Genomic DNA, 27,472 nt, shown 5'->3' with positions numbered 1-27,472 from the left:
AAGTGGTAGATTTCTGTGTTGAAAAACTTGCTGTGCTTCAGAAAAGGAGGTTTCATTAACCAGTCACGCCTTCAGTCTTCACATCTTTGAAAACAACTGTAAAAAGGTATGATTATTCATGGCTATGGGGACCTTATATCGAATTAGATGTGTCACCAGCTAATTTTTAAAACAAGTTAGATCTTTTTCTTGCCATAACTTTTGAAGAATCTTAGAGGAACTGGTGATAAAATGTTTACTTTCAAACGGACACAACTTTTAAAGAGTATATTGTTTATAGTTGCCCAAAATAATACAGAAAAAGAAAGCACAGTGACATTCTCCTTAAATGCATGCTGAAGTGAAAAATAAACTTTCAGTGATCCAGACTGTAGGAATGCAAGACAAGAAACTGCCATTGAAAAAAGTGTTCTATTAAATTAAGATGCTACTAGATGTCATTTTGACTCTGTGGGTAGCATGTCTGTCTCACAGCCAACTACTTGTGGGTTCAAGTCCCATACTGGGACTTTGGCTCCCATCCAGTGTACTGCAGTAATAAGCAGCGTGTGGCACTTTTAGAGGTGTCATCCTTCAGAGGAAATGTTAAACCTACTGTCCTTCTGCCAGCTCTCCAGTTGGAAATTAAAGATCCCAAGTACCCTTTGAATACAGTGAGTAATAACCTTGGGGCCTTAGCCAAGATTCCCTCTCTCAATAAAAGAATTTGTAATTCACAGGGCATATTTCACAAAATAGCAGAAGTCATAGAAACCAATGGAAAAGCCTCATTAAAATTGTCATGGTTCCTTTATGTATTTTTTAACATAGCAAGTCGCCTAATTGATTAAGCTTCAGTGGCATTTTTAAGCAGCTGCCATAAATTGCCCATACAAGGACATTCAAAAGAACAAAGAACAACTTCCACTACACATCTTTGAGAAACAGCTAACTCCCATAGACACCTTTGAAAAACAGCCCAGGTTCAGGAAAGGTCCTTGAAAAATGTTTAACAAGACTCCATTTCAGAACAAACCGTGCAGAGCACCACAGCAACATTCATGGTCTGTTAAGTGGGAAGATTCAGAGGAGTCTCTCAGCAGCTTGTGTGCCATTCCACTCTGTAAGTACCAAGAACTGATACCCTCATGTTTCCAAAGGTATTCTTGCACTGGAGACATAACCTGGCCAGCTGGTATTTGCATTCCATTAACTATGTTTTTGAGACATTTTCCACGTGGCAGGAATCATAACAAAGTTATTTAATGGCAATGGGCAAAGATCCTGCCAGTGACATATGTTTATAATTGTGGAAGAGATTTCTAGCTTCCCTTGTGTGGGTTGGGTGAATCAGGACACACATGCTCTGAGCTAAATCCTCTATCTCCCACTGGCCCTGGGCAGGTAATCTGAAATACTGCAGTTTACATGACATGAAACTGTAAAATATTTGGGAAGAGCTGGAATTGCATCTCATAAGCTGCCCATGCCTTTTGTGTCCAACCTGATTGCCCTCGGCAGCTCCACTTTGGGTACTTCTTCAGTCTTGTGGTGTGTCACTTGCATGAGCAGAGCAGCTGAGGGATGGAGGACCCCATGAGTACTTGTCACGAATCCTTAGAGTAGCCATGAGCTGATCACATTGAAGGGTAAGAGCTTTTATGTGCTTCTCTCTCCTCTGTTTACTAAATGCTGTAGGCTCCAGGTCCACATAACAGCTTGGCAATGTCACTTCTGGTGAGTCATGTGCCCTGGCAAACTAAAATTTAGCAGTCTGTTTTTCAGCCACCCTAAGCTCACTGTCAGTGAACAGGGAGAAAGTACATCTAGATAACATTTCATCTCCTGGAGATCTCTCACGTAAGAGAGATCAGAGGAATTTTTTTCTCTTGACAGCTGAGGAAACAAGAGTGCCTTCTGCAGATGTGGACTTCAGACAAAGGAATTCAACCCTTCCATACCTAAATCCTCCTTATTTTAGGCAAGGGTATCCTGTGTATGCCGCACAAGGAAGGCTGAGGCTGCCAGAACACAGCAGCCTGCAATGTTGCCTAGAATCTCCTTTCTGGACTTCATCATTTATATTTTTTACTACTTTTTAAACCCAGAATGTACCATGAATCTCCAAAAACTTAGGTATGTTATAGAGAAATCTCTGTAGTGGCAGAATCCTCTGATTTTGTTTTAGTTTTTGTGGCACATATCCCTCATGCAGACAACAAAATGAGCTCCCCTGACAGTGTCCAGGTGCAGTAGCAGTCCCACGAGTACTGCTTAGACGTGTGCCAAAGATTTCCCATCACTGCCCACTCACTTCCATGACTACATTTTTAATGCAGCTTTATAGGATGGGTTGCTGTGGTTTCTTGCTCCTCAAAAAGTTTCCCCTCTCTCTGCACACTAGCCTCTGAAGAAAATAAATGGTAAGAAAAGAAAATGGCTTCTGTCTCTCTTATACCTTTCTCATTTCAGTTCTGCTGTTCATTTCTCATAGTTCCAATCTCAAGTGCTCTTCAGAACTCCTCACTTCAGTGACCGCCTTTCTTAATTTAATCTGGACAAAGCACTGAGTTCATTTCAAGTCATAAAGCTTGATTTGCTGTGTGCTCTTGGCAAATGTGAATAAGCTCCCTGGCTCCTTTTAATCAGCTATCATAATAATTTCTTTTTTTTTAAAGCTGCAGCAATTAGGTCACCAAAGCAAGTAGTCTCTTGTGTTCTATTGAGAAAAAATCCATCCTTCCCTGACTTGATGCATAATTTAATTATTAAAGCTTGATATCATTTTGGTTTCCATGTAAGGCAACCCCATAAGAACAATTATATCCTTTCAAAGGCAAGGTTACTACTCCTAGAACCAGTGCTCAGAGGGCCTGGTACTGTGCTGTATATGGTAACATTACTACTTCCTACCACTCACATTGCAACATTTGTCTACCTACCCAGCCAACAATAGCACTCTGCTGGCTTCCTCCCCGTGAATCTGCTCTGAGCTAGCATGTGCAGGATCTGGTATCAATTAGTTAATAATTTAGCAATGGCTTGAAGATGTAAAACAGCTGCTAAAAGCTAAGCCTTATTATTATGCTAACTAATTTTTTTTTTCACCTTTTCATTTTTTTCTCCTTCAGAAAATATTATTGTATTATTAACTGTGTTTAGCACCTCCTAGTTCTGACATTTAAATATCTAAAATTTTTTGGTGTAATTTTATTGCTTCATATCACAACACCTAAGATGTTCATTTCTGCAGGAAAATTTGCATAGCTAAATTTTGTTTTAAGAACGTTAACTGTTTCTGTTCACTGCTTTCCAACAGACAAGAAAATAGCGTGGTATAACATTTTACTTGTCTGACTGGAGAAGCTTTCTGCATTAAAGTATTTATGAAGTTTGGAAAAAAGTTTTGGCCACAGGGTTGATTTTAATTTTCAAACTCTGTTTTTCCTGGTTCCCTCTCAGTTCCTTTCACCAGGAGTATCAGATACTTCTAGTGCATTTGGGAAAAATATCTCCTCAGTTACATGTTTTGAGGATCTGATTGGCACTCCAAGGAGGCTGCTGGGCACAATTAGAAATCCTGTATTTCAAGAAAGACTTGTAGTACCCACATGTAGCTGGAAATCTAAGAGACACAATAGCAGAGTCCAGTAAATGGTGCCCAGTGTTGTTGGTCAGAAGAACAAAGTATCTTCACACTCACCTTAATACACTGCAAATTGCTCAAACACAAACACATTTTTTCTTGCTCACGCAGATGGAACAAGATCCAACTGCAGCATGCTGAGAATGGGGCCTTGCCACTGAGTAAGCTTGTGTGGGTGTTGCACTGCGCATGATAATCAAGAGCAATTATTCTAAAATATTAATTAGAACAACTGTGCCATCATATTAAAGATGTTGATTTCCACTTTTTTTGCAGGACTGAACGATACAACCAAAACAATTTGAACTTGGAGATACTGTCCTACTCCAACTATAGGAACTTGCTTAAAGGCTAAAAGGACATGCAACATGGCTTTCTCTTGAATTTATTTTAAATTCCAATAAACCTCACTAAAGAAACTTAAAATTATCTGTCTCAAACTTCACAGCCTTTCTAGACTGAATGTATCACAATTCTTCTAGTGCTATAAATCATTAAATACCTTCAAGCTTGTCAGAAACACACCATTTATGTAACAACACTTCTGTTCCTTATGGAACAACTAATTAAATGTCCCTTTTACATACTTGCCTTGTCCTGCCTGCAGCTATTGGGACACATTATGCATTTTCAGTCAGTGTGAGGGCACTGGAGTTAGCTTCCTGGAATTCCATCAGGATAAAAATAAAGTTGTTCTTAATATGTGACACATCATTCAGTATGGCTTGTTCCAGACACTCTGGGAGAGGAAAATAATGCATGCTTTGTCACTTGGGGCTGTGTTGTGCCATGTGGAACTATTTTAGTGCTCTGTGCTTTTGATGGGGACAGCAGCTAACCCCTTTCTCAGGTACCAACACTGAAGGAGCACGACTAATGTGAAAATCATACACAAAACCTGTGAGCTAGCTTGTGCAGAAAATGAGGATCTTCACAAACCTTCCTGTCATAAACAGGTGAAACTGTTCTGCTCTGCCATACCTGGGGGCAGCTGAGCAGGCAGCGCACAGCTGAGCTCTCTGCCTTTGTTCACAGTCCAGGAGGTCCAAACTGTTCCATTGGGAAGCACAGACTCAGCCTTGAGCTCAAATCCTGGCAAAGGCAGCACTTTCTGCCATGCCTGTCAGTGTGGCAGAGCTGGGCATGCTCTCCAGAAACACCTGGGGAACTTTCTGGGGAATAAAGCTTCTCCTGAGCAACCAGGCAGCAATGTTCTGGCTGGTGGCCGGTAAGAAGTCAGTGGTGAAATGGGTCTTTAGCACAACCCCCAACAAGACAGCAATGTGCTCTTGCAGCAAAGAAGGCTAATGGTATCCTGGGCTGCATTGGGAAGGTGATCCTTCCTATTTTTTTCAATACAGGTGAGGTCACAGCTGGAGTATTGTGTCCAGTTCTGGGCTCCCCAGTATAAGAGAGACATGGGCATAATGGAGAGAAAGAAGAGTGACTCAGGAAGGAAAAAGAAGCTGAGCTGCCTGCATTCCTTAAATTGCTAATATGAAACTGAGTAAAATCAACTAAGTTTGTGCATACCAGGGATGTTAATGAACAGATAGATAAAGCTGAATCACAGTGAGACTTATCTAGCACTATGTAATATCCTGCATCCTTTATTGTCTTGTTTGTGTCTGTCTTGGTATTCCCTTTAGGACTTCTTCCTTTCCCCAGGGTTTCTTCAGGCTGCCAGGGGCTCTGCGCAGCCTCCTCAGACTCTTTGCAGTCAGTGCCACCATATCCCGCCCTGAACCTGCCACTTTCCTTCAGTGTTAGCAGCAAGAGCTGCAGCCAGCAGGATTCAAGGATATTTGACCTCTCATCCAGTCCATGTATCAATTCTGCTTCAAGCTTATTCTCCAGCCTGTGCTGGGACTTCAAAGACACAGTCTGATGCACTGCATTGATTTTGCCTCCAGAGACTTTGAGAATATTTGCTTTCTCTGGGAATACTTTTTTTACTGTGGCAGAAAATCAGACATAGACATACATAAACAAAGAGCTTTGAAAGAACATCTGGGACAGCAAGTGTCCAACAGAGACATATCCTGGCCTATTTCCACTCTTTTGCCACTTGAAACTCATCCCTAGAGCCATAAACAAAGTAAAGAACAAGAGCATCAATGTTTTTCAAGGAACTCTCATCCTGCATCTCAAAGTAATTGCTACATGCCTTTGCCTGCAACCTTATTTTGTGCAGAACCTTCATTTGCCCTTAGACATCAAACACTCCCCAACTTTGAAGAAGTTTGAATACAGATCTGGTCTTTGCAGTCGAAGCACACCTCTAGCATAATGATGAAAAAAGAGGAATGTATTGAAGCAGAACACAGACAAACTTCTTCCAGAAGTCACTCTAATCAAGCAGCTGCTTCCAGCATGAGGTCATGTCAAAATGTTCCTCAACATGGTGAATACAGTTCTGACATGATTTTTTGAAAAGACTAACAATATTAAGCTCATAACACTACTAGATCCCTACACTGGCCTCTTAAGGCAAGCACGAGTGCGTTAAGACACTGGTTTATTCCATAGACACAGTCAGAGGACAATACTCTTATTCAGTTACTTGTGCCTCACCATGGGAAAGCAAATTGTAATGAGTTATATATAGAAGAGGCAGATCCAATTTTTTTCCTAGTACAGTAAATCAACTATACCCTTTGCATTCCAGTAGTTACCCAAACCAGTTTTAATATACTGCATGGTAGATTTTAAAGGAATATATCTGGCATTTGAATCTCAAACATGTTGTAAAAATGGTATTCTGATGGCCTTAATCACAGATGAGAAATCCAGTGGTTTAGTAAATGCTATGAATATATAACAAAGATGATGGCACAACATAAACATTAATAGTGTTTTACATGAAAATACATGATACAGAGGTGCACGATACACCAATATTCTTCTCCATTGTGATCTATCTGTTATAACCTACCTTAGTTGCTAAGGCTGAAACATTTGACTATATAAAAGGTCAGGGGTGTCCTTGAGGTATGGATCCGTAATACATGGGAGTAAAGCTCAGGAAGGAAAAAGAGGACCCTTCTGAGGTTGATTTGCATGAGTTCTCTTCTTACAAGAGGAATCCTTAAAGAGCATCTGATTTTTATCATGTCTGGGGCACAAGAGCAGAAGCAATGGGACTAATTATAATGGCAACAACTATGATAACAATAAGATGAGAACAATGCAAGACGAAGATAAGCAATTTTTGTTCAGCAAATGGGTTCACTTTCATAGAAGCTTGTTTAAATTCTTGGGCAATGAGAGATGATTACTGATGTACTTCAAATGTTTTCTGTCATCATATTTTTTCAACAATGCAAAGTTTCTAGCATTATAAGTGAAGAATTATTTAGTGAAAAAATAAATTTTCTTTCATCTAATCTAAGCCTTTACACTTGTCAGGTCTTCTCTCAAGTTCTTGTCCCCCTTCAGCTGGAGAACCGGTTATGGGTATCCATCAAAGCTCGGAGTGTTTTCCTCCGTGTGTCTGGTGTTGCTCAGATGTAATTTAACTAGTGGTCACTGAGAATTAGTCATGAATCTGTCTGAGCAGAGTATACAATTTTGTCCTTCCAACAGTCCCAAAGATATCTTTCTCTATAGCCAGGCAAGGCAGGTAGGTGCTGTAATTATGCTTTCAGAGGACAACACTATCATATTTACTCTCATCTTTTACTCATCCTTTGATAGCTTTTTATGATTGCTCTCTGGCTTTTGGCTTGCAGCCATTTCCCATCCCAAAGGCAATGACAATCAAAAATAGAAAGAAAAAAGGAAAAGATGACAGGAAGAAAACAGTCAAGTAAAACAGAAAGAAATTCTGGAAGGTAAGAGTGAAGGTTTAAAAGAAAAATTTAACACACAGCAGAACAAAATAAAATGCCTAAGACACGTTGGTTTGAAGATAAATGCAAAACCTTTCCTTTAGACACTTAACAAGTACAGTGAGACAGTAACAGAGAAAGAAGAAAGGGGAAGGCAGCAGTGGAGAAATTGTGTTACATTGTCACAGGCTTTTCTCACAGCACATTCTGAATCCACACTTTAAGGGTGGCTGGTTGCAATTCATAAAATAAATATCAAAAAACATACCAATTTCTGAGTAGAGAGAGTAAGAAAATCTCTCAGCCCAAAGTCTCTTAGGAGACATATCTCAACCACAGCCTGTTTGCTGAAAATATAAAGGGGTGTTTGACAGAAATTTTGAAACACATTTTTTTTAATCAACGAAAACAAGTTAATTTAAAACATTTTTTTTCCTTAAAATGCTTATACTAGTTATAAATTATGGAGTTTCTGTTGAAAATCAGAAAGTATCACATGCTCTAAGCCAAACATCTCATAATCTGAAAGAGAACCTGGCCCTTCGCTTATGCCAAGCTGGGATGGGTGAGGAGCTTCTTTCATATCGCTTTTTAGTAGCCTCTAGGTTCACCTGATTTCAAACAGGAACAGCTTTGAAATCATGAAAGTATTTACAAGACATGAAAAATGTCTTCTGTCCAGCTCTAGCATGAAGATTCTTATATCACCAAATAAAATGATCTATAATGGCTAAAATAGCTTCGTTAGTTCAGTTTATTATTGTGTAAATTGCAGAAAAGGCACGGAATTCAAATATGCAAAGGTGGCAGTTCCATTACCTACTTTCCAGCACAACATATGTTTTCAATTTAAGCAAATTTTACCGTTTCCCAACTGCAAATTGGATGACATACAACAAAAACTGTGTTTTAACAGCTTTAGCATTTTATAGACATTACAGGCCAGCACCAAGCCTTTACCTCAGGAAAAATTAAGAATTACAAAGAACTTGCTATAAAAACACCTAATCACCAGCACCCAGCTGGAAGCTGTATGGCCTACTGCATAGTAAGCTCTACTAAGACACAGAACACATGAACTCCTGGCCTTAAAAAAGATGCTTTTCCCTCTTTGTTTCCATGTCTCTAAAATAGAGCAATACTACTTGTCTGCTGTGTAATTGAGTGCTTTAGAGACAAGAGCTTGGTGTTTTTAGCAAAGCGGAGCTCACTTGATATTGCTAACAGCATGATTAATAATAATGAAACATGGCAAATGCAGTAGAAAATATTTAAGCAAGCTTCAATGAATCAACTCAAAACTTCTAGTTTCGGGGATCTATTTCTATTAGATTTTTAGTTCAAATAAAGCATGGCAGTAGTCTTTGTTCATAGCAAAAACCTTCCATTAGATTGAGACTTTAGTCACAGAACCAGCTACATCTTCCTTAGCCAGAGTATGTTTTCCAAGCTCTGTTAACATAAGGCCTGACATTTTTATGTACTTTTGGAGCTCATCTCTAGTAAACTGTCAGAATACTAAGTATAATCACAGAATCACAGAATCACCCAGAATAGGCAAGGTTGGAAGGGACCACAGTGGGTCTTCTGGTCCAACCTCCCTGCTCAAGCAGGGCTGTCCATCCCAGGGAACAGGACTGTGTCCAGATGGTTCTTGAACATATCCAGTGAGGTAGACTCCACAACTTCTCGGTCACTTGCACAGTAAAGAAATTCTTCCTCATATTCAGGGGTCTCATTTCCTGTTGTCTCCTGTCCTCTTGCTTGGCATTACCAAGAAGAGCCTGGCTCCATCTTCTGACACCCTTCCTCCAGATACTGATAGACAGTGAGGAGGTCCCCTCTCAGTTATCTCTTCTTGAGGCTGAACAGACCCAACTCTCTCAGTGTGTCCTTGTAAGAGAGATGCTTCTCTTTAATAATTTTCATTGCCCTCCACTAGACATTGGCAAAATGCTACCAATAAAAGAACTCCAAGATCTTTAACTTTTTTGTAGTAGTACATAAATAAGCTTCATATTAAAATACTTATTGTGAAAGCCTGAAAAATCACTCCTTTATTCCAGATCATCTATAAAAACTGGGCTCCACTTCAGTCTGTTGGAGTTTTGCCATTGATTTGGCAGGGTACAGATTTCAGAATGGACTTTGAAAGAATTGGATTAGAAACAGCTACTTTCCTGATTTCCCATATTTCACAGTGGAAGCTGAGAAAGGACATTTTGAATATTGAAGTAATTTAAGCCAGCCAAGAAGGATGCAGTCGGTAAACTTGTTACTTTGCTAAAAGATTGACTGTCTGGAAAATGTTACAAAGCTGGACTTATTATTTTTGCATTAGTTCTCAGAGATCTGAGGCACAATCTGTGAAATGAATCAAAGGTGTGTATGTGCACACCATAGTCAGTGTGGTACCAGATTTCTGTTTATCACATGCTCATGAACTCTTATAGCCATATGCTCCTATACACTTTGATACAGCAGAGTTTCATATAGCTTAAACTGATTGTAAGCTGACAACTGCACAGAAAAGAAAGAAACTCAAAAAATATATGGGAGTGGTTTCTATACACTGACTGAACAATATTTTTCAGCGTGAATATTCTTTCATTCATGCAGCTATCGTGTATTTTCCTTAGTACTTTAGACCTCAGTAGCATTTTTGTTTTGGTAGCACCAATGAAACAAATCAACATTTTCACTTTTCTATAGTCTACTTTTATGCTTTTATTTTTCCCAAGACCAATATAAATACTCTCTTGTCCAAAAGTTCAAATCTGGGTACTGCCAATTATGTGTCCAAAGGACCTTGTTTCTCTTTCTGCCTTCTCTCAAGACCACAGGACCAGTATCTTCCTGGTTTTGTTAGGCTGCTTACTGTTCATCTTCTCCTCCTGTACTGATATAATCGAAGCAATGTTTATTTCCCATTCAGGAAATCTCCTCTTCTTCTCCTTTAGTCAAGGCCTGCCCCAAGGACAATGATTTGAACAGTAGCATCTATTGTTTCAGCTGTCTTTTTCCAGGGAGGAGCTTAATTGCTTCTCCCACCTGCATGGCAGAGTTTGTGTATTCATCACTATGGCCCATGACTGTCCAGGGACCAAAACCACTGCTGCACTTAACCATATTTTGCTACCCTCTACCATATTACTGTTTGACCCTGTGGGTTGAAGTCAGCCTCTATGCATGTATTCTTTTCTGACAATAGTCAGAAGCTATACTGTCCTATCAAGAGATTATTTTCGAGAGGCCAGCAACTGATATATAGAATTGCTACTACTTGAATAAGCTCTATCCTGTCAATTGGAAAGACCTCAAAAGACCTATAAAATTTTATTTCACACACAGGCACATGTATACACACTTGTATTCAAGAAAAAACGATAATGAAAAATATTATAATGATCTTTGCAATCAAATACTTTTACATAACTTCTCTACAATATCAGCCACTGTTGTATAAGGACCCTGTTGCCTTAAACTTTTTTTCCAAGTGCCCAAAACTATTTAGAATAATGGTCCACCTGTTCACCCAGTTGTCTTCTTCAGAAGGGCTGATTGGGATAATTGATTGTGGGGGCTGATGAAGGGGGCGGGAAGATGAGGTCAGTTAATTGCTGCCTGGGGAAGAGGATGTAGGAGGTCTCTTTTGTTCCAGGCTGAGGGCCCACTTGTAATAAATGACATACAACAGAGATGCTCAGAAGACACTCTTTTAAGATCCTTCCCACAAGGGAATAACAGATGTTCTTTGTGATTTATGGGTCTGGGTTTTGGGGTCTAATACTGTAGAATGTCTGTGCAATCTGGATTAGGCATCACAAACAAGTGCAAACAAATATATCATGATATTTTATCTCCCTGTGCATTAACAGAATAAAATGGCAAGCACCAGAACTGGCTAAAATACCTTTCAGGTCTCCTTTTACACATCTGAAATGTGTGCAGACCTCACACACTTTGAGAATTTCCACAGCCAATGCTTTCTGGAAGGAAACAGCCCTCATCCTGAGCACTGCTGTCCCATGGGTTCCCTGCCTTTAGATTATGGGAGATCTCACATCTGTTCTCAGACTTGCCAACTCTAATAAAATGTATTTATTTCAAGCTTCGCTGATGGTTAGAGAAAAACCTTAATAACTATTGAAATGGAAATCAACAACTGTTCCAGGTCACAGTAAATGGATTTGAGGACTTAGTAACCTGGCACCCCTGAAAATGTCTTCTACATAATGCCAGACAAAATGAGTGTATTTGTGAGCATTTGGTCAGCTCTCATGGATGCAGACTCCATTGCTGAACAAACACAATGCATCTTTCTTATTTCTTCCTTTTTCTTATCCTCTCTAGAGTAATAAAAATACAGGAGCCCTAATACAATCTTTTCTGTCTTCCCTTTTCCTCTTCCTCTATCAAGTGTCTTTGATGCAGCTGTGATTTATAGTGTTGAGGATGGCAAATCATCCATACTCCACACACTGTTGTTTCAAGTGAGGACAAGGAGTTTTAGAACAGCACAGTCCTAAAGCAAACAGTCTGGCTCAACAAAGCCATGAACAAAATAACCTGCTATACCTTCGGTATTGGAACATATGCGTTTTCTTCTCCAGCCCTTAATGAATGTTTGAAGAAAAAGAAAATCAAGACTGATTTGCTTTGAAATTTGGCTGGGAGAATATTTAACATGTTTTCACTTATGTTCAGATGCCAAGGCTAGAAAATGGTATTTGTGTTGGTATTCAGATGCCATACCTCTCACTTCCCTGCCAAATGTCTTTTATTGTAAAGGGGTTTATGTGGGAAATATCTCAGTTTATCTAAAACACCAAGAAAAAAAATATTTTTAGATCTATTTTCCTCCCTCCCCCATCTCCATTCTCACATGCATAATTAGCCAGCAATCAGGTATAATAGCTAGACATGTAAATGCCTTTAGTTTCATGCAGGTGCAAAAACCCAAGGTTACACACAAAATCAAGCCCTAAGGATTAGTCTTTCAGTATAGGATACAAAGGCTGCCTTCCCCCTCTCCTCTCAACTGATTCCTCAAATACATATACTTTTTTCATGTATAAAATCTAATAATGTAATCACATCCTGACCCCTATAATGTATAATGCAAAAACAATGTTGAGTGAGCATCTATTATGAGTCAGTTTTGGCATCAGTTTTGGCAATCTGAAGATAGCAATACAGTGAAGAGAAAATTAACTCTGAAAGATGAAGCAATTACCAGGAGATCAGCTGAAAAATGGAGATTTACTTCAAGAAAAACTTGGGAAACACATTCTTTTCTGACTTAGAGGCACTAAGCTGTTTTTTCAGTTACAAGAAAAGAAAAAGATAGGGCCTTGGGAATAATGTCTGTGTATATGAGAACATACATAAAATGTGAAATGGGGAACAATCTGTAGGGATTTCTTGTTTTCCCGTAGTTAGGGTACAGGATACTTACCTTTATCTTCCACTAAAGCTGGATTAGCATTTTGAACTTTAGAGATTAAAAGCTTCTCCTGGGCATATATGGTTTTCTAAAAGTGGCAAATAATGATTCAGAAACATCTTCCCTCGTAGATAATTTGTCATTATCCAAAACCAAAATCTTGAGTGAAATAAATGGTTCAAGGTACAAAATCAGACCTTCCCCAAGGGGTAGTAATATGGCATTTGTGTAAACCCACCTAACTCTGCAGCTGACAGTGTGTAGGGCTGTGGTTTATGAAGAAGAAAAGAGGTTTTTGAGGTAGCTGAATAGCTGGGTTAAAAGGTTTGTCAGCATGAAAAACCAACACAAAATCATCCTTATTGTGGCCATAAAATAGGTACAAAATACAGGCACTGTGAGTAGGTCTGGGTATATGGTCAGAGAGGTCACTGGATTTTTCTTCATAGTCACAGGTCATTAATTAGAACTAACTTTTCTGAGGAGCTGTGGAGTATCCCCATAATCAAGGAGAGGGTCAGTTTTACAGAGCCAAGAAACAAATTAGTATCACACAACAAATAATCTTTTCTGTCAGTTTTCATACTCAAGCAGCTGAAAGTCTCCCCTCTGTGCAGATGCATTTCTGTGGAGTGGAAGCAAGCTCTAACTTGTTCATCACTAAGTCAAACAAGTGCAGGAAGGCCAGATCCCTGTCAGATCTGGCATGCCCATATTTAATAATGTGTTTAGATAGCAGCGACTGCAGCCTGTCCTGTTGCTCTTTACTCCAGCCACAGAACCAGAGCAGCTCCAGAAGCAAAAGGGAGCACTGACTACCCGACAAGAAAGTAAACATTGAAAACATGCCTTTGCCTGCAGTCTAATCTAACCTGGCTGGTATTGAGACAGATGAAGAGCGTTTACACAATGCATTTGTCTGGTACTGCTGGGCTCCCCTTCACAGCAGCAGGGCAGGGCCCCACTCCCAGCCCAGGGAGGGGCCCTCAGTTCTCTGGGCATTGGAGAATTTGCATTGTGATCTTTAAACTCTCAGGCTGACTTCTTTTTGTCTACAAGAAAAGTCCAACTGTCTCAACACACAAGATTTAGCTCAGCATTAAGCCACAAATCCTAAGCCTAGAAGGGCTATCCTGTGGCAACCTGAAATTTCTGCCCTGCCATCCCATATTATGTCAGCTTTTCATGTTGCAGCCCTTTCCTCAGCATTCTTCTAACTTAATTTTCATTCTCCTTCTGGAGCAAAGTGCCCTAATGTCATGTGCCAGAGATTACATCCCTCATATGGAGACCTAGGCACATCCTGAAAGATGTGCTTGTGAACTAAAAAGCTGTGCAAGAAGCCCCAGAAACCATACCCTTGAAATGACAACACATACTGTCGCAGACATTTGGTGCCTCTCAGACTATTCTGTGCTCTAAATTGAAATACAGTGTTTGTCCTCCCAAGACTGGCAGCTGGGAGGCAGTGCCAGGCTCTTTGGGAGACCAGTGTGCAAGCACCTCTGTAAGTTGCCTCTGCTCCCCCTGTGCTCCTTGCCCTGCCTGGCTTGTGTACTTTCCTCTCTCTGCCACTGATGAGGCTCTCCCTTTTTGAGAGCCAAAAAGCCACCCACTGTGGCTTTCTCCATTAGGCCATAAATGCTCTTGAGCTGCTGGAATCTGTTTTGTAAATAGACAATTAAAATGAAGAAGGAAAAAAATCTCTGCTCACTTTGCATAGTCAGAGCTCAAAGACAGCTGTCTTGAGGGGCTCAATCCTGCACATCATGAGAAGGTTCTGAAAAGTGTTGAGTACCCTTATCTCTAAAGAGCTTAATTGGAGACAGGGGTAGCAAAGTACCTTCAGCACCCCACTGGATGAAGCCACATGTTATTGGGACTCCCACTGATTTCTGTCATCAGAGCAATTGGTTTTGAGAATAAGCAAGGAAAAAATCTCCCACTGACACCAGTGGGAATCCTTGGCACATACGGGGAACAAAATGCTATGGTTGAGATCTCTGTATATGGGAGCAGTCTTTTATTCTGCTTATGCAAATTATTTATACAAATTATGCAAATAATTACTGAGTCATTCTAGTGACTGTATAATAATAACAATAATAATTATTGTAATTACTAATGTTGACGTTGTTTGTCACTATTGTTGTTATTCACATTTATTGTGATCATGTCTTGGGGCCAGCCAAGAACAGTGTCCATTAGGGCTCTACGCAAATGGGCAGTCACTTCCCCAAAGAGTTTACAAACTGAAGAAACACCATGGGTGCAGAAGGGGAGGGAGGGACAGTGAGAGGGGATGATGCAGTCAGTAGACTTAGGAATAGGGACTGGGAAGGAGCAGAGCAGAGAGTCACAGCAGGACCAGTATGGGCAGACTGTCAGGAAGGGAGCCAGGGGCAGTATTTGTGGCTTTCCTTTGTGTTTTTCTCCCAAGGCCATACAGGTGTTAGCACCACTCCAATGTATGAGACAGATATATCCACTCCTCAGATCTGAGTGTGTAAGAGGTCTGTGGGAAGTGTCTGCCCCATAAAGTTACATTTTACCTACTCTTAAACAGTACAGAAATCCCTCAGCTGCCATCCTCCTTCTTGTACAGACTGGGATTTTGAGTGCTGTTTCTCTGCTCTGAGGTGCAGAATGTCTGTTTTAGCCTTCCAACCCATCCCCAAGGAAACTGCACTGATGGTGGGTTTTCTCTTAGCCTACTGTGTTCACACCTGAAAAGGTGGAGAAAAAACCCCAAACCAACAATTAATGAACATGAGACCCGGCCTAACCTAACCTTCTTCATTCCTCATCAGATGTTTTCCAGGTGCTTACTGACACGGAGAAAGAGTTTTTGTCAACCACTGCTCCCTTTCCGAAGTGGCTGTGCTTCATTTCTCTCCAATGACCTTGAGTTATTTCACAAACCACTCCTATATAAAACAAGTTGGGGCTGGTTCTTCAAGCTTTGTGCCAGGTGGCAGGAAGAAACTAAACCCTCACAGCTAAAACCCAGTCAAGCAGGGTGACCTTCACCCAGCTGTGTGCCAGGACCTGGACCTCACCCATGCCGTGCCTGGCAGAGCAGTGGGAAGGGGCAGTGCTGTCTCCAGCCAATGCCTGTGCCTATGCTCTGGCCTTGATCAGTTTATTAATAGAGCCACTTAATGTGTTGTTTTTGCCAGCTCCCTGCTGCTGTTTCTCCTTCCTGCCATTTTCAGAGTGTTTGTTCATTGTTACTCGAAATAAATGAAAGAAAAACTCATACAAATTACTTGTTCCCTGAAAAATGCAAGGAGTAGTCTCATTACTCGGATTGTAGAGATAACCCATCAGCCCTCTTGCATTTTGGAACTAGTGTATGTAACATCTCATGGCTCTTCACCAACAGGACTTTCAATTACAAGAACATAAATGCAGTCAAATTTCACTGAAGTCAAGTCTTTTATTCTTGATTTACACCCATATAATTTAAAGGACTGTAGCTGTATTGTGCTGGAAAAAAATAGAGGAACTTTTCAAATCTCAGAAGTCTGAATTTCTCAAAATGATATATGTGGCTATGATTTCCTGTGTGAAGTACAAATTATCAGGAATGTTTCTGCAGAGCTGAGAGATGCCAGAAACCATTTTTTTGGTCTACATTTCAACAGTTATTCTTATCCTGTTTTAACTTTTGTGTAAGTAATAAGGATGGATGAATGTCCTTCCCTTCATTTTTCAGTCTCTGTATTTTCACTCTTCATTAGCTTTTGTCTTCTCTGTTCTCTCCCCCTTTCCCACAATCTCTTATTAGTGGAATATGAGATCATTTATTATCATCCTGAATCAAACTTTCAAAACTACAATGTTCAAGTGGGTCCTACATTAGGCATGAGCTAGGCCTATTCAAAATGTGTAACACATCATCATTTTGGTGCCTAATAGTATCTTGCATGACAGAAATGTGTAACAGCATTCTTCTGACAAGGCTTCTTATAATCAGAGAACATCTAATCTATTTGTTTGCATTGGGTGTGATGTGGGGAGTTCACAGTTGCACACAGTAACCTGTCATTCGCAAAAGTCTCAGACTTCTTTTGGAGGACTCTCTGTCGTGGGAGGGATAAGACAGATGAATGTGAGGAAATAGTTGAAAGGTTCAGCTTCCACTAGAATAAATATGAATAGCCTTGAGCTGACAGATGTAAAAGGACAATTGTTTAACAACTTCCTTTCTACCAGGAGACAATATTCCAAGCCCCTGTAAAATACAATACTCTATACAATATAAACACAATGCAAGTGTGCTTAGCAAATTAAATAGTTGGGGTAAGAATATTTGGATAGCTGGACTTATTTTCTTGATTTCTAATTTTCCAAAAATGTTGGCTAGATCTCAGTTTACAAATGTCTTAGTTAATTTAAATTTCCATTTGTATTATCCCTTTCTGAGCCTCCTGGTAAGCTGAGTATGTTTCATAGTTCCACAGAGTAGTTTTGCTTAATGGAATGGTATTTATTTTGGCCATTACAAAATTCTCTGTGTCAAGCAGAACTTCTCAGATTAAAAAAATTCAAACTGTGAAAGAAAGACTGCAAAAAACTGTCCCTTGAATAAAATCAGCAGAAGCATTTCTGGATTATCAGATCCCCACAAAACAGGGAAACACCCACATTCTGTAAATGGGTAAAAAGAAATACCCACATTCTGTAAATTTCAGTGGCTAAAAGGTACCTTCTACCCCTTGTCCCAGGTTTCCTCAATACCTGTTTGTACTCAGTGATAAGGGAAAGAGGCAGAGAAGGTCAATGGTGCTCAATAGTTGCATGATAAAGTTGATCCATCTCCAGCTCTCACTGTGGTCAGGGAATGTCTTGGCTGCATGGCTTGGTGCCATTTTCATCTCCTTTACTACTCCCAGTAGTATTGTTGGGTTGAAACAAAATTATTTTTGGGACAGGATAGGAAGGAGCATCAGCGCAGGAAATCCATCATGATGTTACTTCTATTCTAGTCACACATGCAGAAGGCCAGAGGTAGAGGTGCAGCCCTTTCCTTTAGCCTTTCCTTTCGATCCATGTTGCCTGAGTTTCTGCAGAGGATAATGTTATGACCATGCACATGAACAACTGCCCCGGGTAAATCAGAGCAGTCAGTCTGCTACCACTCCCCAAACCTTCACATCCGGTGCTGCCTGTCTCAGGCACTGTCTCTGCTATCACCCCACAGCCTATGGCAACAAATTTCTCTATCCTTGTCCCTTTTGCACCTCACCAGAACCTGATGAGCTGGTGAAACAGTTATGTTTACTTCTGCCCCACTAACATCAGTCTGTACAACAGAAATCAAAGAAGTCCCATTTGCCCCCTCGAATGGCTCTATTTTTATAAAACATAAAAAGGAACTTTTTCTATTCATTAAGGCATTGCTCTAACATTAGATGAGGAATGTCACAAGCTCCACGTAATTATTAACCTGGAATAGAGCTAATTCTGAAATACAAAAGAAAAACTCAAAATACTGATGACTAAATTCTTTATTAGTGAAACTTTTGTGATGAGATGCTTTATTGATTTTACAGTCAAACAGGCAGAAAAACTGAGAGTGGTACTCACAGGAGCTGTGGCATGTAGATGGTAAGTTTTAAGGTCAATTACAAATCTCAGTGTATACATATGCATATTGTATAGTGGCTGAAAATGAATGTGCTATTGTGAGCATCTATTCAAGATCCCCATGCTCCAACTGGTTCTGCCTGCTCCATTTCAGTATAGTATCTGGTAACAGAATTATACTGTGAACAATATACATGCTGAAGAATAATAGGTCGAAATTAATTCCCCCAGCGGTGTTTTCACTGCACCTTCACCTTCTTGGCAACTGTGAATATCTGTAGCTTATCTTAGACACTACACCAGGAGCAGACATTTAAATTAATTTTAAGCAGCTTGAATTTAAAAAAAAAAGTCCCCTATTCTTTTTAAAGTTGCCTCTATTCTACTGCTCTCACCTGTACTACTTTTTTTTCAAAAGTGCTCACATATACTTGAAACAATAATTCTTTACCCTAAAGCATTTTCTCAAGATTAATATCATAACCAAACATCATACCATTTTTCTTGGCAACGATCAGGACCTCATTTCATCCCTGAAGTTTATCAGTTCAGTTCAATTCAGCAGGACTTTATTTTTTACATTAAAAAATATACAAAGATTCTCAAACTGTAAAAGAGACAGACACCCTCAGGTACCTGTCATACATAATCAGAAATCATACTCAGAATGTGTATTTCCCTTGTACGTCCATTTGTCAGGAAGTCCAGTCTTGGACACTGATCACTGCTTTGTAAATGGATGATCTATTGTCTAAAATACTGAAGTGGAAATAAATCTTATGACATATCCTGAGCCTTTCTTCTGTTGATTTTTTTTCCTAGACTGGAATAAATTGAGGGATTATATCTTGTATTTCATAGCTAGAGAGCTTAAAGAAAGGGACTTAGATATGTAATGAATAAAGATGTCTCCTGGGAAAGAAACAAAGAAAATAAAGTGTCAATGAAATATTTGCATAGATAAACAGCAAGATCTGCCTGAACCTACAAAGGGATGACAAAGAAATGAAACAAAGCTCACCAGTGGAAATAGTAGCAAAAAATTACCAGATTTTGCTAGATCAAATGCACTTCTGTTCAAACTGGATGAGTTCTAAAATAAATAACAGTAAGGAATAGCCATGATCCATTGATTTTTTGCTCCAGACAAACATTCTCTCAGCAAGCAACACATTTTATCATAGCAGAGGTAAGCTTCAGTAGCCACTGTCATTATCTTCAGTACTCTTCCTTCCATAGCCGATACACCTCAAATGCACATTTGAGTTCAGGTTTATGTACTGACTTCAGCCACACTTTCAGTTTTAAGTGTCTTCTATTCTTGTTTTTTTCTGAGGGAGAAGAAGTATTTTGTGTGGTCCCACTATGCGGCAAAAAATAAAATGTGACATCGACATGAAACACTAGAAAAGCCTGAATTTTAAGCATCACATAAACACCAGCTTAGTTCTTATCTTTCAGGACAGAGAACATCTTTCTAGACAGGTACATTTGACAGTTCCTATTCACTAACCCTCCCATCCCCACTATGGGGAGGTTCAGTTAATGGTCCTGATAACTGCATGGGTGCAATGCCAGCTGCTTTATCAACATCTGAGTGTCTGTGATGAGGATACAACTGACCTTAATTCCACTTTCAGACTCTTACAGTGACTTGCTGTATGACCTTCAGCAAGGAACTTCTCTGCACACTGTTATTCCCAACGGGATAAAGAGATAATGATGTCTATCCACCTGGTAATGAGATTTGAGGGCTGCTGATAAAGTGCAGACCAAATTCTTGGTATTATCAGCACTTATGTGACTTCAGCAGCATCAGTCAGTTAGCCTTTGCAGGGAGCAGGAGCTGGGTTGGGAAGCAGTAATTGGAAGTAAAAGCAATTGATACAGAGGGCTGCTTAATGTGGCATTCTAGGCATTGACTGGTATCATGGTGGAGTTTATATGCACCTTGTATACCTTATCTCTCATAACAACAGAGAAAGCAAGCAGCTTACTGCAGAAAAAATGCCTTTTCTTCAAATTTTTGCTTTGCAAGTGAACCTCAGTCCCTGCTTTGATTGGGATGGTGGACCAGATGACTTCCAGAGCTCACTTTCAACCCCAAATCTTCTGTCATCCTAACTGGGTGGTGTTGTCTTAATTTCCTTCACCCCTTTATTGCTGTCTTTCATACAACATTATTTTCCTTCAAAATCCATAGTTCTCTCTGATCTATTTCCTCAATATTTTCTACATGACCCACCTAGGGGACAAGAGAAAGTTATAAGCATAGTTACTTTTACTACTAGGTCATCCTTGTCAGCAAAATGTACCCTATGCATAGCACCTAGGCAAAGGTACTGGATGTATCAGTTAAAGGTCAAAATAGTTCTGACAGTGCAAATGCCAAGAAAGGAAAGTTCTTTTTCAAGTTTTGTTTTATTAATCCATTGCATATTATCAGTGGAAACTCAGGAGTATCCCACCTGCTTCCTCATTATTATCCATAATCACACCAACTGTTTTCTCTTCAAGCACAGATTTCTATCCAAGTCCATAAATTACTTTTTACAAGCTTTGACTTGCTCAGTATAAAAATGCAGAAACACTTTCATGCCAGAAAGTGGGAAGCTCCACCCCACTGCATCTGATCCCAGCATTCAGCTGTCTTTGCAAAGATTTTGAAGGCTGGAACTAGATCTGAGTGGTGAAATACTGTTTTATTTTAAAAGGGTGTAAACAAGTGATTATAACAGGTGCAATCTTTACTTTTACATAAATATTGTGGTCATTCCAGCAGGAGAGGAGATCTTTCTCTAGAAGTTAGCCTGTCTCTTTTTTATTGCAAAAGTGAGTTGAAATAGTGTAATTTTTTTAAAACAAAATATCAGAGAGTTTGCCTGTAGGGAAAATAATTCTAAGGAAAATTGATAGGGTGTTGCTACAGCAGTTTACATGGCAGGACTTGTACAGTTCCCAACTCTAAGGAAGTCTGTGAAATTTTGTATTTTATTTGGTTTTTGTCATGTGCAGGGTTCTCATGAATATAGATGTTCTCCTTTCAGATGGGAAAATGCATACGTTGATATGCATAAAAACCCAAAAGGTTTTGATACACTTCTATCTATCATTTTTATTGCATGTGATACAATTATTGAAATGTGAAACAGAAGCAGAAAGGAAGGTGTTTCCCAATAAAGAAATTAGCCATGCATTCAGGGAAGACACTGAGATTTTTTCCCCCACCTCCTTTTTTCTAGCACACTTTTAATCCTGCCCAGGCAGAAAGAAGGAAAAGAGAAAAATGGGGACACAAACTTATACAAAGACAAGTTTTCCTGGCAATATCCCTCGTGTCCATGGGAGTACAAAGGATTTTGTGCACTGGTGTCTGGTTGTCACTGTGACAGCGTGGAGGGACAGGCTGCAGCTCATCATGACGCAGGCAGAGCAGCTCCAGCCATACCCACTCCCCAACAGGGATTCCATAAATGCAACTGGCATTTCAAAAGCAAACACATCCAACAATTGGAAAGGACATTTTTAATCTTTTTAGAACTTTAGTTAGACTCGAGTCAAATAAAGTCACTATACACCTAGAGATTTGGAAGCACAACCACCATACCTCTTGTAACTGTTTTAATGACTCAAAACTCTTTAGTAGGAGTGCAGTGGCCCATCAGACAGTGGACAACATACACATTTTATCAACTATAACTGGTAGCAATGTGCTCATTCCCAGGACATTTTGGCAACAGATACAAAAGGTAATGGCTTTACACTCTGTCTCAGCTCTAGCATTAAGACATGACTCGTTAGGCTTTTTGTTAAATATTGTCCAAGTCGAATGCTAACATGGGAAAGCACCAATGTAAAGCATTAATCACATTCTTCCTGTCAGAATCAGTGACAGCTTTGTGAGCATTTTATCTGAAGAAGGATTTAGCCAAGCTGGGAAGGAAAACTATGTTGAAGTTTTACTAAATTTTGTCTTATTTTCTGTTTGAATTCTCAGATAGCCTAACACACAGAGCAAACTTTCTTTCCTGCAAACTGGTCTGAGTGCATGAGGCCCCACTCAACATCTAAAAAGGAAAGCCATGAAGCATAAAAGTGATCAGTGTCAGAGCAGTGGTGAGGGAAGCACCAAGGGCTAGTTATGCAGTGCAGAGTGGTGCGCTACATGGGGAAGAGAGACAGACTAGTGGAAATCAGCTGGTGTTCTCATCCGAGCATTACGTTAGATGCATTGACAGGAGCAGACATGATGATTTATCTGGGAGAAAACAGCCTGGTAGTAGATACAGAACTCAACTTCATTAAGATAGAGATGCATATGATATCCTTGAGGCAAGCAATGCAGAGTATAAAATGGATCTGGAAGAAGTACTGTCAAGTCATGTTTAAAGGCAGTAAAAAAAAGATGCAATTGAAAATACTTTGATAGAGCAGAGATTTGATAATGTGACCCTTCAGGCTTAAGGGTATTAAAATATGGTCTAAGATGTATTAGTTCTTGTGTTAGCAAACCCAAAAGGCTTACACTTGTTCATTAGATATTCCAGCAGATGTAGTGAATGCAAACTTACTGGGCCCTTTGAAGAAGTATCTGACATGATGGGTTTTCTTGCTTCCTAAGAAAATCACCCAGAGACAGAAAAACCAACACTGATGTCTTATCAACCATCAGATAACAGTGCCACTGTCCCTAAAGTGGTATCACAAAGGTGAGGCTAGGCAGGGAAGAAGGGAAGAGGAATGCAGTTGGATAAAAATTAACCCATTATGGAATGTATGGTGAGAGTCACGAGGTATTTTAGACCATGATCTATGCACACCAAGGGTTAACTTCTTTCTGCAGCTACTGATTGAAATGAGGAGAATAAAGTTGCTTCTAAAAAGACTGTGACTGATGAGCATTGACCTTTGGTGTTTGACTGATTTGATTGTTTCCTGATACTTATTATTTAGAATTTATTGACCAGAAGAGGAAAGAAAAAATGCCTGGTTGCTATCTCAAATTAGTGAACACTGCCAACTTCAGAAGATATAAAAATTTTGTGGAAAATGATCAGGCTTTGGACAATATTCGTAGATTTTCATGACAAACTTTTTTTTTTTTTTTTTTTTTTTTAAGAAACAGATTAATATGGAGCAGGCATTATGCAGTTTAAAAATAAATTTCCTGTTATTAGAGTAGATCACCATTACAGGATGTTTGCTATGTAGAATAAACCTTTGGGGATAGCAATCATATTGGACAGAGAGCAGATTGTGACAGCAATAATAAAGTGAACAGCACAACAGTGTGGGAAAGGCAGAAGAAAGAAAAAACTACTGCACTGCATACTCTTAACAGAGATTCACATTGAGATATAGGCTTAAGTAATAATAAGAACTGAAAGTGTTTTCTCTTCTTTTCCATATATTTCCCTGGTCTGCTAAAATACAGAAAACACACTTTTATGGATTCAATTCATTGTACTTTATGTTTTTCCTGAGCTGTACAAGACTCAGAATCCATGTGCAGTAGTGACAAACACTACATGTCATGCTATTGATCAGTGCTAGCATATAAACTCACCAAGTCAACAAACTAAATGCCAAGCCCCTTCTGAGAAAGCCTGAGAGGAAAGCTGAATTGGATGCCAGCCCCTGAAAACATCTTGTTTGCTCTTGTTGAACACAGAAGACAAGACCATGAGCGCGCCACACAGCCTGGCTGCCCCCAGCAACAAAATATGAGCACGTATCTCAGCTGGCTTTTAATATCACTGCAAAATTTTTAGGCTGAGGCAGTCACAGCAGAGCAGGACTCCATCCATGCAGGACTTTAGAGAGCTATCTCAGCAGCTTGACTTGACGCCAGATGCAAACAGGAAACCGGTACAGCTGTTTGTGTCTGCTGGTGTACTTATTTTCTTTATCTGGGGTTTTATTTTACATTCATCACCCCAGCATCAGGGCACTTCTATTCACAGCATCTAAAACAATCATGTGCACCAACTCAGGTTTCCAAAGGGCTCTGAGAGGTATCTTAGGAAAAGCACCATGTAGTAGTCAGGTCTGGGCTCTTGAAAAATCAAGACAAAGATTGCCCAGTGTCACAATTTTTATGTGACAGTTGTAAATGAAAAGGGTCCAGCTGCAGTGTCAAAGCCATCTTCAACACACAACCCTTGGACCTGCTGTGGAACATCCAATACTCTTCCATAATTCAGTGACACACTCGTAAAGTTTAATCACCCACCACCTTCTAATACAGTATTGATACCATAAACACTTTGGGAAAGTAAATTTGGCCTTTTTTCATGAAGATGCAGGGGTTACTTCAGTGCAGGATACTCTGTCTGGATGAAAGTTTTGGGGTTCAGTAATAAAACTTAACCAGGAAGGATTGTGTTTGTATTCTCTGGTATGAGTTTCTGTCACCTCAGGCAATGCCTTAAGCAAATGGAGGAGGAAGGCATTGGTCATCACATAGGTTCAATAAAAAAATTATGCAGCTCTGCATCTCCTGATTGAGGACCACTTAATAATTCCACTATCTCACTTGACATCTTCATTTTGAAGTAGCACTGCTTAGGCAATTGGAACTCTACTTACCTAAGACTGGATGGTGACTGGTCCATGGACAGGTGTTTAAAGTGAACGAAGACATTTTAGACCAAACCTGAGCTCCCTGTCTTTGGCCAGCTATTCAGCTGCGTGGATACTGCTCAGTCCAGGGAGGAGAGAGAGCAGCCATATCCTTCAGATGTTCCAGTGTCATGATTTCAGAGACTCTGAGCTGAGCAAGACAGCCTTAATGACACAGCCCCTCCGACATATTCCATGACAATACATTGGTATTCCAAACCAAGAAAGAACCTTTGCACACACTTACTCTGTCATCCTAGGGTTGTCTTCTGTTATTGCCAAACACTTCATTGTGTTTCCTTGACACAGTTTAGTGTTTGCACTAATGAAACATAATCTCCCCCTTTTCCCAGAAACATTCTCATAGCAGCAGGGCGAAACCAGTGTCATCAATTTTATACCAGGCCAGAAATACCGTTTTAAGAGATGAATCCCTTGCTGACTGTGACACATCAAAGTGCTGATGCAAGGGCAGGGGTCAGTGGGTTGGATTCTCCAGTCCATCCATGATACTCAGTTATTTTCTGGCGCTGCATAAAAGCTGTAACTTGTTACTTGGCTTTAGTTTCCTCTGTAGGGTCCAGATGCCAGCTCCCTGGGGCATCACCAGGAGTGGGAGGGGTGGTCATGAACTCCATGTCTACCTTCTTCCCAGTTGCCTAAGCCAGCTGTGCTAGTAATTTCTCATCACTATAAAACAGTTTGAAGCATCTTTTGCTTTATGCCATGGACTGGTGTAGGCAGTGCCCAGCTCAGACAAAAACAGAATAAAGCACTGACCTTTGCCATTCTGTTCTCATAACTTGCAAATGAGCACAGCTTAGCTGGTCCAGGACCCTGGCCAGCATGTGACAAAAGAGAATGAGGAGTTAAGTGTTCCCTTCCTCTCCCAACTATCTGAAATTCATTCGGCCACTCCATGGCTGGAAGCCACTGCACCTGTGAGTGTATCCCAGGGGGTCACTGTGGCCTGTCTGCCTCAAAATGTCAGAAAAATTCAGCAGATCCTACAGTGGGAAAACGAAGAATAACAGAGTCTGCACCACTGGATTTTCATTTTGGATAGTAAAACACTATTTATTTTCCTTTAATTATAGAGCAATCATACTTCTCTGAAATAGGGCTTGCAGATTTCACTGTAACTTCTCTCTTAATTGGATGTTTGTGAACGTAAAGGTTTCTACCATGACTTGTGAAATGAAACAAAAACATCATTTCTACATTAATTTAATTCTATTTCCAACCATTTCTCACAATCAGGTTTCCTTGATATGCTTAATCTTTTGCAATGGTTTCCATGGCAACTTCTCTTCATTGTGGTGACACCAAGGACTCCAGTGATCATGAAGCCAAACTTTGCCAAGGGATTGGCTTTTGCCTTTTTCCCGCTGGCTCTGCCATGGCAGTCCCTGCCTGCTTCCTCCTGTGTGTCCCACCTTCCCCACAGGCACACTGAAAGGCAGGAGCAGGAAGCACACAATGGGATGTTATTAAGGTTTTATGATTAGTGCTACAGACAAGGCTCCCTTTTCAATTCCCGTTACACATTCCTGTTTACTGCTGCATTCCCAGTAAATCCCAGTCAGAAAATGAGGTTCTCATAGCTGTTCATCCTCAGAAACACAAAATGTTATTCTGGATATAGAGTCCAGCCCTACAAAGCAGCACAGCCTTTCTCCAGAGTACAGCATCGCCTGCCTGGTGTTCAGTTACATAAAGCAGCCTGCTCTGTTCAGCACAGTGCCTCAGCCGTGGGGCACAGTGTGTGAGTTACCCCGTGCTGTACTGCACACATCCATCCCAGGGTTATACAGACACACAGTTAACTCCTGCTGTACAGCACAAACCCATGGCTGCAGCTGTATGAAAATTGCTGACACCAGACTGAGGTGGCTCCCGCAGAGTTTGGTTATACACTGCAAGAACTGTACTTTGCTGCTCTAATTTCCTTCCTACAGTTTACCTCCCCCTCCTCCAAACCAACCAGCTCTGAGGAATGGACTATGTGACTGGCAAATCAAACATTATTATTAATCACTGTAATTACTTTTCTTGGCCCAATTGCAGAGCCTGGGAAGCTAACCACAGTCTCTAGAGTGCAGCCTTAACTACAACATGTTTCTGAGCCACCATTACCTCATTGTTAGTCATGTTTAACCAGAAAGAATTGTGAAACTTTTTTTCCCTGAAACCTCTCAAATCACGTATGATGCACAGATCAGCGTGAGAATCTCTGCATATATATCTCTGTGCTTCCATCAAACCACTGGCTTTGCCAAAACCTCAAGTGTCTGTTTCAGGCTGAGGGATAGAGAAGTATTCTTTCTTCCCCTAGTCACAAGCAGTGTGAATGGTTTA

The 27,472-nt window shown here is 40.2% G+C and overlaps 1 long non-coding RNA gene across 1 annotated transcript; it reads left to right on the top strand.

Annotated features, from left to right (window-relative positions):
* Positions 1–1,043: 1,043 nt before the first annotated feature.
* LOC138105616 (uncharacterized) lies at positions 1,044–4,056 on the top strand. The gene is made up of 3 exons (XR_011148570.1): positions 1,044–1,102; positions 1,501–1,628; positions 3,902–4,056. It is a non-coding gene; the product is annotated as an uncharacterized lncRNA (long non-coding RNA).
* The last annotated feature ends 23,416 nt before the right edge of the window (positions 4,057–27,472 follow it).

The sequence above is a fragment of the Aphelocoma coerulescens genome, chromosome 2, assembly GCF_041296385.1.
Source record: "Aphelocoma coerulescens isolate FSJ_1873_10779 chromosome 2, UR_Acoe_1.0, whole genome shotgun sequence".
NCBI classification, from domain to species: domain Eukaryota; kingdom Metazoa; phylum Chordata; class Aves; order Passeriformes; family Corvidae; genus Aphelocoma; species Aphelocoma coerulescens.
Note: the sequence above shows the minus strand (reverse complement) of the source record. Positions and strands in the feature narration are given on the sequence as shown.